The sequence below is a fragment of the Castor canadensis genome, chromosome 11, assembly GCF_047511655.1.
Source record: "Castor canadensis chromosome 11, mCasCan1.hap1v2, whole genome shotgun sequence".
Taxonomy (NCBI): Eukaryota; Metazoa; Chordata; class Mammalia; order Rodentia; family Castoridae; genus Castor; species Castor canadensis.
The window spans coordinates 122,723,793-122,738,681 of NC_133396.1; positions in this window are offsets into that span (position 1 = coordinate 122,723,793).

Below are 14,889 nucleotides of genomic sequence, written 5' to 3' on the forward strand. Positions count from 1 at the left end.
GAGGGTGAATGAAGGAGATTAAGGTGAGGGAATATGGTTGATGGGCTTCATATACTTATACGAAACAGAAAAATGAAACTTCTTGCTTTTGCTTTAAGTAGGACGGGAAGGGATTGAGGAGGAGAGCCAATGGGGGCGGTCTAACCAATGTACAATATAAACCTATTTGAAATGTCACAATGAATTCCCTCTGTACAACAAATATATCCTAATAAAAGAACATTGTTTAAAAATATTATTTTAATTACTCTGGGTCCTTGGGATTTTCATATTAATTTTAGAACCAGATTGCCTAGTTCCACCAAAAACAATTTGTTAATCAAAGATGTTAGTTAAGAAAATGAACAGGCAGGTTAGGAGAAATATTTGGTTTTTTTTTTTTTTTCATTTTTCTTTTATTATTCATATGTGCATACAAGGCTTGGGTCATTTCTCCCCCCTGCCCCCACCCCCTCCCTTACCACCCACTCCGCCCCCTCCCTCTCCCCCTCCTCAATACCCAGCAGAAACTATTTTGCCCTTATTTCTAATTTTGTTGTAGAGAGAGTATAAGCAATAATAGGAAGGAACAAGGGTTTTTGCTGGTTGAGATAAGGATAGCTGTACAGGGAGTTGACTCACATTAATTTCCTGTGCGTGGGTGTTACCTTCTAGGTTAATTCTTTTTGATCTAACCTTTTCTCTAGTTCCTGTTCCCCTTTTCCTATTGGCCTCAGTTGCTTTAAGGTATCTGCTTTAGTTTCTCTGCGTTAAGGGCAACAAATGCTAGCTAATTTTTTAGGTGTCTTACCTATCCTCACCCCTCCCTTGTGTGCTCTCGCTTTTATCATGTGCTCAAAGTCCAATCCCCTTGTTGTGTTTGCCCTTGATCTAACGTCCACATATGAGGGAGAACATATGATTTTTGGTCTTTTGGGCCAGGCTAACCTCACTCAGAATGATGTTCTCCAATTCCATCCATTTACCAGCAAATGATAACATTTCATTCTTCTTCATGGCTGCATAAAATTCCATTGTGTATAGATACCACATTTTCTTAATCCATTCGTCAGTGCTGGGTCATCTTGGCTGTTTCCATAACTTGGCTATTGTGAATAGTGGCGCAATAAACATGGGTGTGCAGGTGCCTCTGGAGTAACCTGTGTCACAGTCTTTTGGGTATATCCCCAAGAGTGGTATTGCTGGATCAAATGGTAGATCAACGTTTTGCTTTTTAAGTAGCCTCCAAATTTTTTTCCGGAGTGGTTGTACTAGTCTACATTCCCACCAACAGTGTAAGAGGGTTCCTTTTTCCCCACATCCTCGCCAACACCTGTTGTTGGTGGTGTTGCTGATGATGGCTATTCTAACAGGGGTGAGGTGGAATCGGAGAAATATTTGATATAAACTCACATACTTACAAATGTACCCACAGCATGGTGGGCTGAATAATTATTTTCCCAAGGATGACCATGTCTTTATCTCCAGAACCCACATTACTTACATGGCAAAAGGGAATTTACAGGTGTAATGAAATTAAGGATCTCAAGATGGAGAGGTGACCTTGGGTAATTCAGGTGGACCTAAAGTAATCAGAAATGGTCCCTATGAGGAGCTTGGAGTCAGAAAGAGAGATGTGAGGAGAGAAGCAGAGGATGGAGGGATGAGCTTGGGACATGGAGGAACTGGCCATGCAGGTGGCCTTGAGGAGGTAGAAAAGACAAGGAAATATAATCTCCCTGGATCTTCTAGAGGTGGGATGTCCCAGCCAACACTCAGATTTTGGTCCAGTAGAACACATTTTTAATTTCTAACCTTTAGACCAGTAGGTACCGTTTTAAGCCACCAAGTTTGTGGTAATTTGTTACAGCAGCAATAGGAAACTAATACAGACACCTGCATACAGGCAAATATTCATAGATCCACAAAGAATTGCTATTTTTAGAGCTTTATTAAGATACAATTCACGTATAACACAATGTAACTCCAGGGTTGCTCAAATAATGATAGATGTGTGTAACCATACTATTGACTACATGTCTGTCTGGGCCAGTGTCACAATGTTTGTTTATTGTTGTTTTGTAGTTAAGTTTTGCCTTTGGGAAGTATGAGTCCTACTTTGCTTTTCCCTCAATATTGCTGTGCTATTCTGGGTCCTTATGAACATTAGAATCAGCTTATCCAGTTCTACAAAGTAGTGGTTCAAATGCTGCAAGTTGTACTTTTTCTTATCAGATATTTGTAGAGTTTTTTCGGAAACCTGTAAATCTTCTTCAACAGATTTTCATTTGCTCTATCACCATAGGCCCATTTCCAGAGCCCTTAAATGTGTGGTTTTTGTTTTTTGAGGTACTGGGGTTTGAACTCCAGGCCTTACACTTGCTAGGCAGGTGCTCTACCACCTGAGCCACTCTACCAGCCCTGTTTGGAATTTTTTAGAAAAAATAATTTTCTTCAGTTTTACTGAGGAGCAGTTCCGTGGAGTTCCTCACTTTGTCACACCAGAAGTCAATCTCCCCAGTGAAGGGTTATCTATAAAATTCCTCCATCTCACTAACAAAGAGGCAAATAAGTTGGGCACCAGTAGCTCACACCTATAATCCTAGCTACTCAGGAGGCAGAGATCAGGAGGATTGAAGTTTGAGGCCAGTCCCTGGCAAATAGTTCTCAAGACCCTATCTCAAAAATACCCAGGACAAAAGAGGACTGGCCGAGTGGCTCAGGTGGTAGAGTGCCTTTATAGCAAGTGTGAAGACCTGAGTTCAAACTTCAGTACCACCAAAAACAAACAAACTAACAAAAAGAGGCAAAAACCTGCTCTTGCAAAGGATATGGAAAACTCTCACCCATTTCTGATGGAAGTGTAAAATAATAAACACTGTGGGAAAACAGTTTGTCATTTTATTTACAAATTCCACCTATCCCATAGTAATTACACTTATATGTACTTTACTAAGAGCAATTAGAATTTATGTCTACACCATTTACAACAGCCTCAAAAAAAATCAAATACCTAGGTGTAAACCTAACAAAAGATGTGAAAGACCTCTACAAGGAAAACTATACACTTCTGAAGAAAGAGATTGAGGAAGACTATAGAAAGTGGAGAGATCTCCCATGCTCATGGATTGGTAGAATCAACATAGTAAAAATGTCAATACTCCCAAAAGTAACCTACATGTTTAATGCAATTCCCATCAAAATTCCAATGACATTCATTAAAGATATTGAAAAATCTACCATGAAATTTATATGGAAACACAAGAGGCCACGAATAGCCAAGGCAATACTCAGTCAAAAGAACAATGCTGGAGGTATCACAATACCTGACTTCAAACTATATTACAAAGCAATAACAATAAAAACAGCATGGTACTGGCACAAAAACAGACATGAAGACCAGTGGAACAGAATAGAGGATCCAGATATGAAGCCACACAACTATAAACAACTTGTCTTTGACAAAGGAGCTAAAAATATACGATGGAGAACTAGCAGCCTCTTCAACAAAAACTGCTGGGAAAACTGGTTAGCAGTCTGCAAAAAACTGAAAGTAGATCCATGTATATCACCCTATACCAATATTAACTCAAAATGGATCAAGGATCTTAATATCAGACCCCAAACTCTAAAGTTGATACAGGAGAGAGTAGGAAATACTCTGGAGTTAGTAGGTATAGGGAAGAACTTTCTCAATGAAACCCCAGCAGCACAGCAACTAAGAGATAGCATAGATAAATGGGATTTCATAAAACTAAAAAGCTTCTGCTCAACAAAAGAAGTGGTCTCTAAAGTGAAGAGAACACCCACAGAGTGGGAGAAAATATTTGCCAGTTACACATCAGACAAAGGACTGATAACCAGAATATATAGGGAACTTAAAAAACTAAATTCTCCCAAAACTAATGAACCAATAAAGAAATGGGCAAGTGAACTAAACAGAACTTTCTCAAAAGAAGAAATTCAAATGGCCAAAAAACACATGAAAAAATGCTCACCATCTCTAGCAATAAAGGAAATGCAAATTAAAACCACACTAAGATTCCATCTCACCCCTGTTAGAATAGCCATCATCAGCAACACTACCACCAACAGGTGTTGGCGAGGATGCGGGGAAAAAGGAACCCTCTTACACTGTTGTTGGGAATGTAGACTAGTACAACCACTCCGGAAAAAAATTTGGAGGCTACTTAAAAAGCAAAACGTTGATCTACCATTTGATCCAGCAATACCACTCTTGGGGATATACCCAAAAGACTGTGACACAGGTTACTCCAGAGGCACCTGCACACCCATGTTTATTGGGGCACTATTCACAACAGCCAAGTTAGGGAAACAGCCAAGATGCCCCAGCACTGACGAATGGATTAAGAAAATGTGGTATCTATACACAATGGAATTTTATGCAGCCATGAAGAAGAACAAAATGTTATCATTTGCTGGTAAATGGATGGAATTGGAGAACATCATTCTGAGTGAGGTTAGCCTGGCCCAAAAGACCAAAAATCATATGTTCTCCCTCATATGTGGACATTAGATCAAGGGCAAACACAACAAGGGGATTGGACTTTGAGCACATGATAAAAGCGAGAGCACACAAGGGAGGGGTGAGGATAGGTAAGACACCTAAAAAAATTAGTTAGCATTTATGCCCTCAAAGCAGAGAAACTAAAGCAGATACCTTAAAAGCAACTGAGGCCAATAGGAGAAGGGGACCAGGAACTAGAGAAAAGGTTAGATCAAAAAGAATTAACCCAGAAGATAACACACACGCACAGGAAATTAATGTGAGTCAATGCCCTGTATAGCTATCCTTATCTCAACCAGCAAAAACCCTTGTTCCTTCCTATTATTGCTTATACTCTCCCTTCAAAAAAATTAGAGATAAGGGCAAAATAGTTTCTGCCGGGTATAGAGGGGGTGGGTGATAAGGGAGGGGGTGGAGGCAGGGGGAGAAATGACCCAAGCATTGTATGCACATATGAATAAGAACTAAATAAAATAAAAATAGAATTTATGTCTACAGAAAGATGCCTATAAGAATTCTCATACTGGATTTACTCATAATAGTCTGAAATCAACACTAATGTCTGTCAATGAAAAAAAAAACATTGTAAGGAAACAGATATACTTGTTTGCTGGAATACTATTCAGCATCAAAAGGAATGAGCTACTGATTAATTGCAGGCATTGGAATAAGGCACTTGAGTTACTGTGTGATCTTGGACTCTAAGAGTCTCTACTGTTTTTCTGTAAATAGAATTTTTGTGGGTTGACTTGCAGCCCCACAGAAATCCACGTTAGAGTCCATCCCCCAATACCTTAAAATGTTGCTATTTGGAGTTACAGTTCTTAAAGAGAGAAAGTTAAAATGAGGTCAATGTTTGAGTGAGCCCTAATCCAATCTGATAGTAGGTCTTCTAAGAAAAGGAGATTAGAATGCAGGAACTATCTCAGTCCATTTGAGCCTCTATAATGAAACAAGGAATGGGGTGACTTATAAACAAACATTTATTTTCAGTTATGGGGGCTGGGGAGTTCAAGATGAGGGCACCAAGATGAGGGGTCTGGTGAGGACCTGTTCCTCGTAGATGGAGCTTTCTTGTTGTGTCCTCCCATGGTGGGAGTGGTGAGGGAACGCTCTGGGGACTCTTCTATAAGGGTGCTAATCCTATTCATGAGGGCTCTGCTCCTGACCTAATCACCTCCCAAAAGCTTCTTAACCTCATCACCTTGAAGGTCAGGATTTCAATCTATGAATAGGGGATGGGAGCACAACCATTCAGACTATAGCAGACACACTCAGATAAGACCAAGTGAAGATACAGAGGGGAGAAGACCCCATCTGCAAGTCAAAGAGAAAGGATTCAGAAAATAACAACCCTGGGCTGGGGCTATACTTGGTGGGAGAGTGTGGCATGTGTGAGGCCCTAGATTCCATCTCCAGACTCAGGGGGTGCAGGGGACCCAATCCTGGCAATACCTGATCTCAGACTTCTAGGCTCTGAATTGTGAGAAAATGAATTCTTGTTGTTTAAGCCACCCAGTTTGTCATGGCAGCCTTAATGATCTACCACAGGGATCGTAATTCCTACGGATGGAAATGGGGAGGATGAAATGCACAAAAGGCATGAGTGTGTGCAACAGTGAAGCGCGCTCAGCGGCAGCTTCATACTCTCCCTCTGGAGACGTGAGCTGCAGAGCAAGACAGAACACAAAGCTTTGCTTGAGCAATGGACCTACGTCTGGGGAGCACCACGTGTGTAGTTTTGCGTGTTAACAAGTATGTTATGCCAGTCACAAGCACACATGACTACAGTTCAGAATGAAGCTGGGAACAGAGTGGAAGCTTTTGGAGGGCAGACCCCCTGCCTGGATAATCAGATATCTTCTAAAGCAAACCAGCCTGTGTAGGTAATGAAGTTTCATTGAGGTCCATCTACCCTCACTGGCTCACTGATTGTCTCTAGCGTTGCATGCTACAAAGGCAACCTGAAGAGTTGTGAAAGAGAGTGCATGAACCAAAAAGCCTAATGGCTTTTAAAGGGCACTACTTGGCTCTTTAAAACAGTAAGGAACCAATAAAAATCTTCATTCTCCTTCTTTTTCCTCCTTCTTGATATGGAAAGAGACCAACAAAAAGACAAAAGAGTGGAGAGGAAAGGACTTCAGATTCTTTTCATTTCATGCCCTTTCTAGTCAGGAGGAAGCTATGGTGTAAAATAGGGAAGTGTCAAGGTCCTGTACGTCATACAACTTGGTCTCATTTTCTTAACCTATAAAATTGAGACATTTTGAGAGTGACATATACTGATATGTGTTAAGCAATTCAAATGGTTCCTGGCACCTTGTTTTGCTACTATAGGTTGAGCATCCCTAATCTGAAAATCTAAAATACTCCAAAACATTTGACCACCAACACAACACTACAAGTAGAAAATTCCACACCTGACCTCATGTGACAGGTTAGAGTCAAAACACAGATGTGCTAAAAATATTGTATGAAAATACCTTCAGACTATATGTATTTATGAAGCATAAATGAATTTCATTTTAGACAAAGGTTCCATTCCCAAGATACCTCACTGTGTATATGAAAATATTCCCAAATCTCCTCCCCCCCAAAAAAATCTGAAATCCTAAACACTCCTAGTCTCAAGCATTTTGGATAAGGGATCCTCAACCTGTTACACTATTATTAATAAGTCTGTTCCCTAAGAACATCTGGAAAACTCATACTTTTTTTTAGTTTATCCATATACAATCCTTATCATTTTCTGCAGACAACATGAGAGATGAGGGCAAAGGAGGGGAAGAAGCTAAAAAGTCAGAAACTAACCATGCCACGTGTGGCGGTACATACCTGCAATCCCAGCTACTCATGTGGTGGGGTAGGAGGATCTCCAGTTTGAGGCTGGTCTAGGCAAAGTTAGTGAAGCTATCTCAAAAGCAAAATACAAAGAGAAGTTCTGGGGACAGGGTTCAAGTGGTAGAGCACTTCCATGAGTGAGGGCTTCAGTACTGGAAGGAAGGAAGGAAGGAAAGTAGGGAGGGAGGGAAGGAGGGAGAAAGAAAGAAAGAAAGAAAGAAAGAAAGAAAGAAAGAAAGAAAGAAAGAAAGAAAGAAAGAAAGAAAGAAAGAAAGAAAGAAAGAAAGAAAGAAAGAAAGGAAGGAAGGAAGGAAGGAAGGAAGGAAGGAAGGAAGGAAGGAAGGAAGGAAGGAAGGAAGGAAGGAAGGAAGGAAAGAAAGAAAGAAAAAGAAAGAGAAAGAAAAGAAATACTAGCTCAAAGCGCCTGCTTGAAACCATCAGCACTAAAGGCTTCTAGTTGGCTCCCACTTAGCCTTAGCCACCTCTGTCCTTGCCCCAGTTGGCTTATGCTAATAGATTTCAGAAGGTAATACAATCCTCAGACTCTGAATTCCAGGAGGTCCTGGGCAGGGGCTGGCAGGCGGCTGGAGGAGGAGAGGGCTCTGATAAAGATCAAGTGCCCACAGGCCTCCCGTCTCACCCCAGGCTGCCTCCTTCAGCACAGGTTTGCAGATTTTCTTGAACGGACTGTCTGGCTTCCTGAAGAGAGAGGGATCAAGTCCTAGGAATGGTGTCTAATCAGTTCCATGTGCAGAAAAACCTTCTGTCCTTGACTCTTGCCTTTGCTGCTTCCATCCACACGGGGAGGAGACAGAAGTAACCTGATAGGGGATGCCTAAACTAGAGGGGGACGTGGTGACCAGGGTCCTCATCTATAACTGGTGCTTCAAGACCTCCTTTTGCCACCCTGTTGGGGAACTTGCATCTAGAGCCTTGATGCCCCAGGATGAAAGTGGAGGCAATCACTGAAAAACAGCTAGTTGGACAGAAAGGAAAGGAAGATGGAAAACAGAGGGGAAGAAAGAGACATACTTCCTTTAGGTTCTCTGCAGAGAGCTCCCTGACCTGGGGCAGAAACATGAGGCACGCACAGGAAATGAGAGGAAAAAGACAGAGACTTGTTAACAAGAACGTAAGTACTAGCAGCTGGCCGGAGCTATAACGGGTAGTTAACACCACCGCATCACAGGGAGCGCATGGTCCGAGGCTGTGTCAGAAAGTGCCTTTCTGACCCTTTGAGGAGCCAGACTCCTGACATCACCTGATCAACTACAGCAATGAACTCTCTGGAGTGCTTCAAGCCCTCTCCTCACTGCGATTAGGAGTCCCCACTTCCTGAAAGCTTCTCATTGGCACCACACACTGTGTAGATGTTTCTATGGACACTCTAAGCCTGAGTTAGCAAATACTGAAGAACCCTTGCTTCTTAAGGAAATATGGGGTTAGGTCCTTTTGAGCTTTAAGTCACATTTTATCAACTGATCCATGCTTAACCTTGTTTTATGTGCACTTCTGGTTCTTTTAATATGTATTTGTTAACACTGAACTCACAGCCATCAGCACTATAACTCATGCTTGACTGAAATTTAGCACACTTGTTTTCTCCGAAAGGTTCCTCACAGCCTTCCTGGGCTCAGCAACAGCACACATCCAACACTGTGCTTCAGGGCCATTTTAAACAGTGAAATCAACAAGCTTAAGACGTCAAGAGCATGGCACTATAGACTGCAAGGACACCTGTTTACAGGATGAGAGCTCAGATTAAAAGGCAGAGTGTTTGCTTGACGTAGGCTGGGAATATTTTATTTTATTTTTATATCTATCTATCTATGTGGTACTGGGGTTTGACCTCAGGGGCTCATGCTTGCTATCACAAGTGATGACTATCACTTGAGCTCCATCCTCAGCCCTCAACTAGGAATATGTGTGTTGGGTGACTCAAATTTTTGCTGTTGTGTGCATGTTCACAGATGGCCCCCAAAGCACTGCAAATATTGATTTGGGTGTTACAAATAAATTTTAGTGAATTGTCGAATTCATAAATACATAGCTTACAAATAATGATTGACTTACAATTACCTCATTTACATTTTCTAAGGAGTCCATGTTGTGGGTATTTTCATTCCTTCTCTTTTAAAGATTGAAAAACTGAGGCTCAGAGGGGTATATGATTTGCACAAGGTGATGCAGCTGACAAATGATGCTTCGTGTTTCTCCCACATCAAGCTTAAGATATTTAGCTTGGAGAAAATTCTATCCAAGGGGACCTCAGCCAATCCTTCATTATGTATCTATTCATAATAAACAAGCTTGTTCAGCTGTTGCCATGGAGTGGTACATTCCACCTACCTTATTTGGGGGTACTTTTGGAGAAGGGAGCTATGTTCCTCCTCCCCCAGCCCCATAATGAACTCTAAGCTTCCTGAGTACAAAGAGGTCTCTTCCTGATGTTTATTCTCTCAAGAGTTCTGCAAATTATTCTTAAAAATCAGCCCACATGCCTATCCGGGATTCAGCTACTGTACCTTCTCACAGGGAACAAGATAGGATAAGTGTGGGAGGCCACAGGAGGCTCTGCATCAATTTATTCAACAGATACAACAAATATTGGGCCCCTGCTGTTTACTTAGCTAGCCTAAAGCCAAGATCTGCTCAAGGCCACTGTGAAAACATAGGAAACAGCTCAACCCTGGTCCTTTCTCAAGGAGGCTGTGCTATGGGGAGATGAACCAGGATACATAGACTATGGACCAATCAGAAACATGGTACAGAACAGACTTTTGGTGGCTTTCAGTGGGTTGGATGATCCATGAGGTTTGAGGTGAGAATATTTTCGTGGAGAAGAGTTTTAAAGTGGGAGCGATGGAAGGGAGTCCGGGCATCAAAAAGGTAGGTATGGGCATAGTCTATGCGTAGACCAATGTGGCCAGAATCTGGGCTGTCAGCTCAGAATGGTGTTGGTCAGCAACAAAAAAGCCATCTAAGGAAGAGCTATGAGGTGAAGAGAGCAGGGCTGCTGGCTAAGGTTTGGAGGCTGGCAGTGCACAGGCCACACATTCCCAGTTCCTCCCCAAATGACACTGAGTAAGCCCAAGAAAACTCACCCAGGTTCCTTGCCCAGCACCCTGGGGCTTTAGCACCTTCCAACTTATGAGTCCCTGGGCAGGAGCTGCCCATGCAGACACCTGGCCTGACAATCGGAGATGCTACAGAGCAGAGAAGAGGATCTTTGATCTTTATCCTCAGACTCAGAGCTGCCCTTACTTCCCTAGTCCATTTATCACTCTCTCCAGCCCTGTTCATTCACTCCTCCACCTGACCCAGTATGGATTCTGCCCTATTTCTAAATATAATAAAGCCATTTTCATGAAGGCCATCAATGACCTTAATGTTGCTATATTCAAATCACATTCTTTCAGTCTTCAACTAACTGGATATTAGGATAGAATGGAATTATCATGAAGCCAGGGAGTCTTGTATTCACTACTATTTTCCCAGAACCCAGAACAGTCCAACACATTACATGCTAGATAAATACTCAGTGAATGAATGAATGAATGAACAAACTTCAAACAGCTTCTATGACACAGTAGTCTCATCTTCTTCCTGTCTCTTGTCTGCTCCTTCTCTGTCTTCTTTGTAGACTTTTCTTCTTCATTCTGCCATGGGGCCACTCCAAACCTTGATTTTTTTCATCTATTCAGATGCCCTCTCCCCAGTATATGATGGGGTTATACTCTGATAATTTTATCATCAGTTGAAAATTTTTTCAGTTGAAAGTGCATTTAATACATCTAATCTACTGAGCATCATAGCTTAGTCTACCTTAAGTATGCGCAGAACATTTATATTTGCCTATAGTTGAGCAAAAGTACCTAACACAAAGCCTATTCTATAGTAAAGTGTAGAATGACTCATGTAATTTTTGAAGGTACTGAAGGTTAAAAAAATAGAGTGGTTCTTTGGGTACACTTTCCCACCATTGTAAAGTAGAAAAAAAAATCTTAAATCAAACTATCATAAATTGAGGATCCCCTCATACTCTTTCTTGCAATGTAACTTTCACCAAGAAGTGGAGTCTAAATTTTCTCCCCTTGAATCTAGGTGCTATGACTTTGGTCAAGGAAGTATGGTAGAAGTGACTCTTTATGACTTCCATGGTTAGGTCATATAAAGGATACAGTTTCCACTTGGCTCTCTTTCTTGGGACTCTCACTTTTAGAACCAATCTATCCTGTTGTGAGGAAACCCAGGCACATGAAAATGTGGGTGTTGCAGCCAGCAACTTCAGCTAAGGTCTTAGCCAACAGCCAACGTCAACAGCAGAGAGTTCCAGATCCCAGCCATAAGTCTTCCAGCTGAGACCTTAGACACTGTAGAACAGTTAAGTCATCTGCTCTGTATCCTGCACAAAGTCCCAACACATCCAAACCATACAAGATAACAAATGATTGTTGTTTTAAGTCACTAAGTGTTGAGGTAATTTGTCACTCAGCAATAGACAACCACTATTCCATCTGTATGCTGAGATCTCCTACATTTACATTCCAACCTAGTCCTCTCCTTTGATCCTAGATTTACATATCCAATTGCCTACTCATTTTTCCACTTGGATGTCTCAAAGAAACTGTGATCTCACCACATCCAAAACTAAACTCTGATATTCCCACAGGTCTGATCCTTTTCTAGTATTTTCTTTCTTGATAAATGACTCCACCTTCTAACCATTTTCTCAATTCAGAAATTTAGGAATTATCCTTAATCCTTTCTTCACCTCTAATAAAAAATTTGATCAGTCTTATCTCCTTAACATTTCTCAAATCTCACAACCTCACTTCATTATCATTATCATCCTGGTCCAACCCACCATCACTCCTCACCTGCCTGTATACCTGCAGAAGTCGCCTCTGTTCCCAGGAGTACTTTGAGTCTCTCTGACTTGTCCTTCATACTGCAACCAAAATGGACCTTCTTTAGAACACTTAAATATCTTTTCTTTGCTTTTAAGATCAGGATCAAAGTCTTTAACATGTGCTACAAGGCTCAGTGAGATCTAGCCCTTGCCTAACCTTTCAAAATCTGTGCCCTTCTCCTGGACACCCTTTTAAGATCTCTGCTCTGCCTCTCACTGCCTTGTGTCAGTTCTTGAATTGAGCTGTGATCCTCCCAGCAGAGGGATATGCACATGAGGTCACCCTTCAGGGAACTGTCCTCTGTACCCTGATTTTCATCTAGTTAACTTTTTTCATTCTCCAGATCTTAGCCCAACCAAGGAATCCTTTCCTGAATCCCGACTCCTTTGTATAGGATCCTGTTGTATGGTCATAACTCCATGGGATTTTTATTCACAGCTTTTCTCTGTCATATCATCTGTAAGATTATTTGATTAATGATTTCTTACAAGACCAAAATTCCAGGTCAGTAGGAACTATGTCCAAGATGCCTCTAGATGATTAATAGGCATTCTGCAAGCTCTATCGTGGAGGTCCAGGTGTATATTTCTGTTTCATGAGCCCCGTAAGCATAGGAAATTCGTTCGGAACTACTCAGTGTCCTATTCCTCTCCAGAGGGCACACTAAAATTATAGAACATCAACTGTCTTCAGGTTTCAGGACCTCTACCCCATCGTCAGTGTGGGAAACTAATCATGATAATCCCCTTGCCTAAGATGGATTTAGGCATATGCAGGGGACACAAGGTTGAAAAGAGACAGGAGGATACTCTGGGGTGAGGATATGATGTGTGGAGCCATGGTAGCCTTTTATGGCCTTGAGAAAATAAATGGCAGATGCAAAGACAACTGATGGAAAGAGGCAAAGACTACTGATGGAGAGAAAACAGCTCATCAATGAGCAAATAAAGTAACCTATGGACCCAGAACAGCTTGACATATGAGACAATAAATTGTTCCTAATTGGTTTAAGTCAGAGCTTCTCAACAACATTACCACTGACATTTGGGTCTACATAATTCTTTGTCATGGGTAGCTGTCCTGTGCATTGTAGGTCATCAAACAGAAATCCCAGCCTCTACCAACTAGATACCAGTAGTATCTCCCATCCCAGTTATGATAACCAAAAATGTTTCTGTATCCTACCAAATGTTTGCTGGGGAATAAAATTGTCCCTAATTGAGAGCCACTAGTGTAAGCCAAATCAGCTAAATTTTCTATTAGGTGCAGCTAAAAGTATCTTAATTGATACAGCACTCTCTTGAACTTTGTTTACCCAAAGCAGGCTAATCTCTTTTCACCTTTGCCTACCCACACCAGTCTCAAACCCCAGACCTGCTCACATATCCACTCACGTATTTACACCCACCCACCAGTTCCATTCAATTCCCATCTTCTTACCTCTGCTTTATACTGTCTCATATCTCTCATTGTTCCAGCTCCAGCCTCTGCCTTCAGCATGTCCTGCCACTTGTGGTGGGAGCTGGTGACATGCACTCAGTTGTGAGCTCCTACTTTGACTTATATTAGTCAGCTTTCTCTTACTATAACAAAATACTTGAGATAATCAGCTTGTAAAGAGGAAATGTTTATTTTGACTTATAGTTGTAGAGATTTCAGTTCATGATTGGTTGGCCTCATTGATTTCAGGCCTATGAAGAGGCAGCATATCATGGCAGGAAATGAGTGGTAGAGCAAAGCCATTTACCTCATGGCTGGAACCAAAAGAGAGAAAGGAAGAGGTGGAGATCCTAACATCCCCTTCAAGGACATTTCCCACATTGTCTAAAAGATTTCCCTCTAAGCCCCATCTCTTAAAGTTCCCACCACTTCCCAACAGTGCCATTTGGGAGACCAAGCCTTCACCACAATGGCCTTTAGGGGATATTCCAGATCCAAACTGTAGCATTGCTAGAACTCTGTGCTCTCCACACTCATCTAGATGTGTTCAATAGGTTTCCTTCAAACTTCCCTTGCCAAGACTCTTTCCCCATCCTTCTACTCTGTCCATCTATCCATCTATCCCATCCACCTATCCATCGATCTAGCCAATATGCAACACATATTTTCACACTGCCTGCTGGGAGCTTCAAGATCCACTAGATACCAAGAACCTCTCCTTAAAGAGCTCAGTCTGGTAGGAAGACAGTTTGCTAAGGCGAGAAGTACTAAAAATGCTAAACATCTCTAACCTCCAAAGAAAAAAATGTGTTTTCACACCCTGAGAAGCCTCCCATTAATTAGGTATTCAAAATGAGGCAACAAGCAATCTTCACCTATCTGTCCATGTGATCAGGTCCAGTTCCAAGAACTGGGTGCACTTGGGAGAAGTGAAAAGGCCTCAATTTAACTGTGTTCAGTCAGACTTTCTTTTCTTCCTCTCTGGGCTTTTCTGCAACTGGTCTGAATTAGTGAGCTCTGACTGTTTCTATTTAAAGAAAAAGGCAACAAAATCTTAAGGGTGTGCCTCCAAAAACATTGCCAAAAGACACACACACACACACACACACACACACACACACACACACAGAGCTCCATCATCCACAGACTCAGCCCTCAGGACACCGACACACACAGTGACATAGCCTG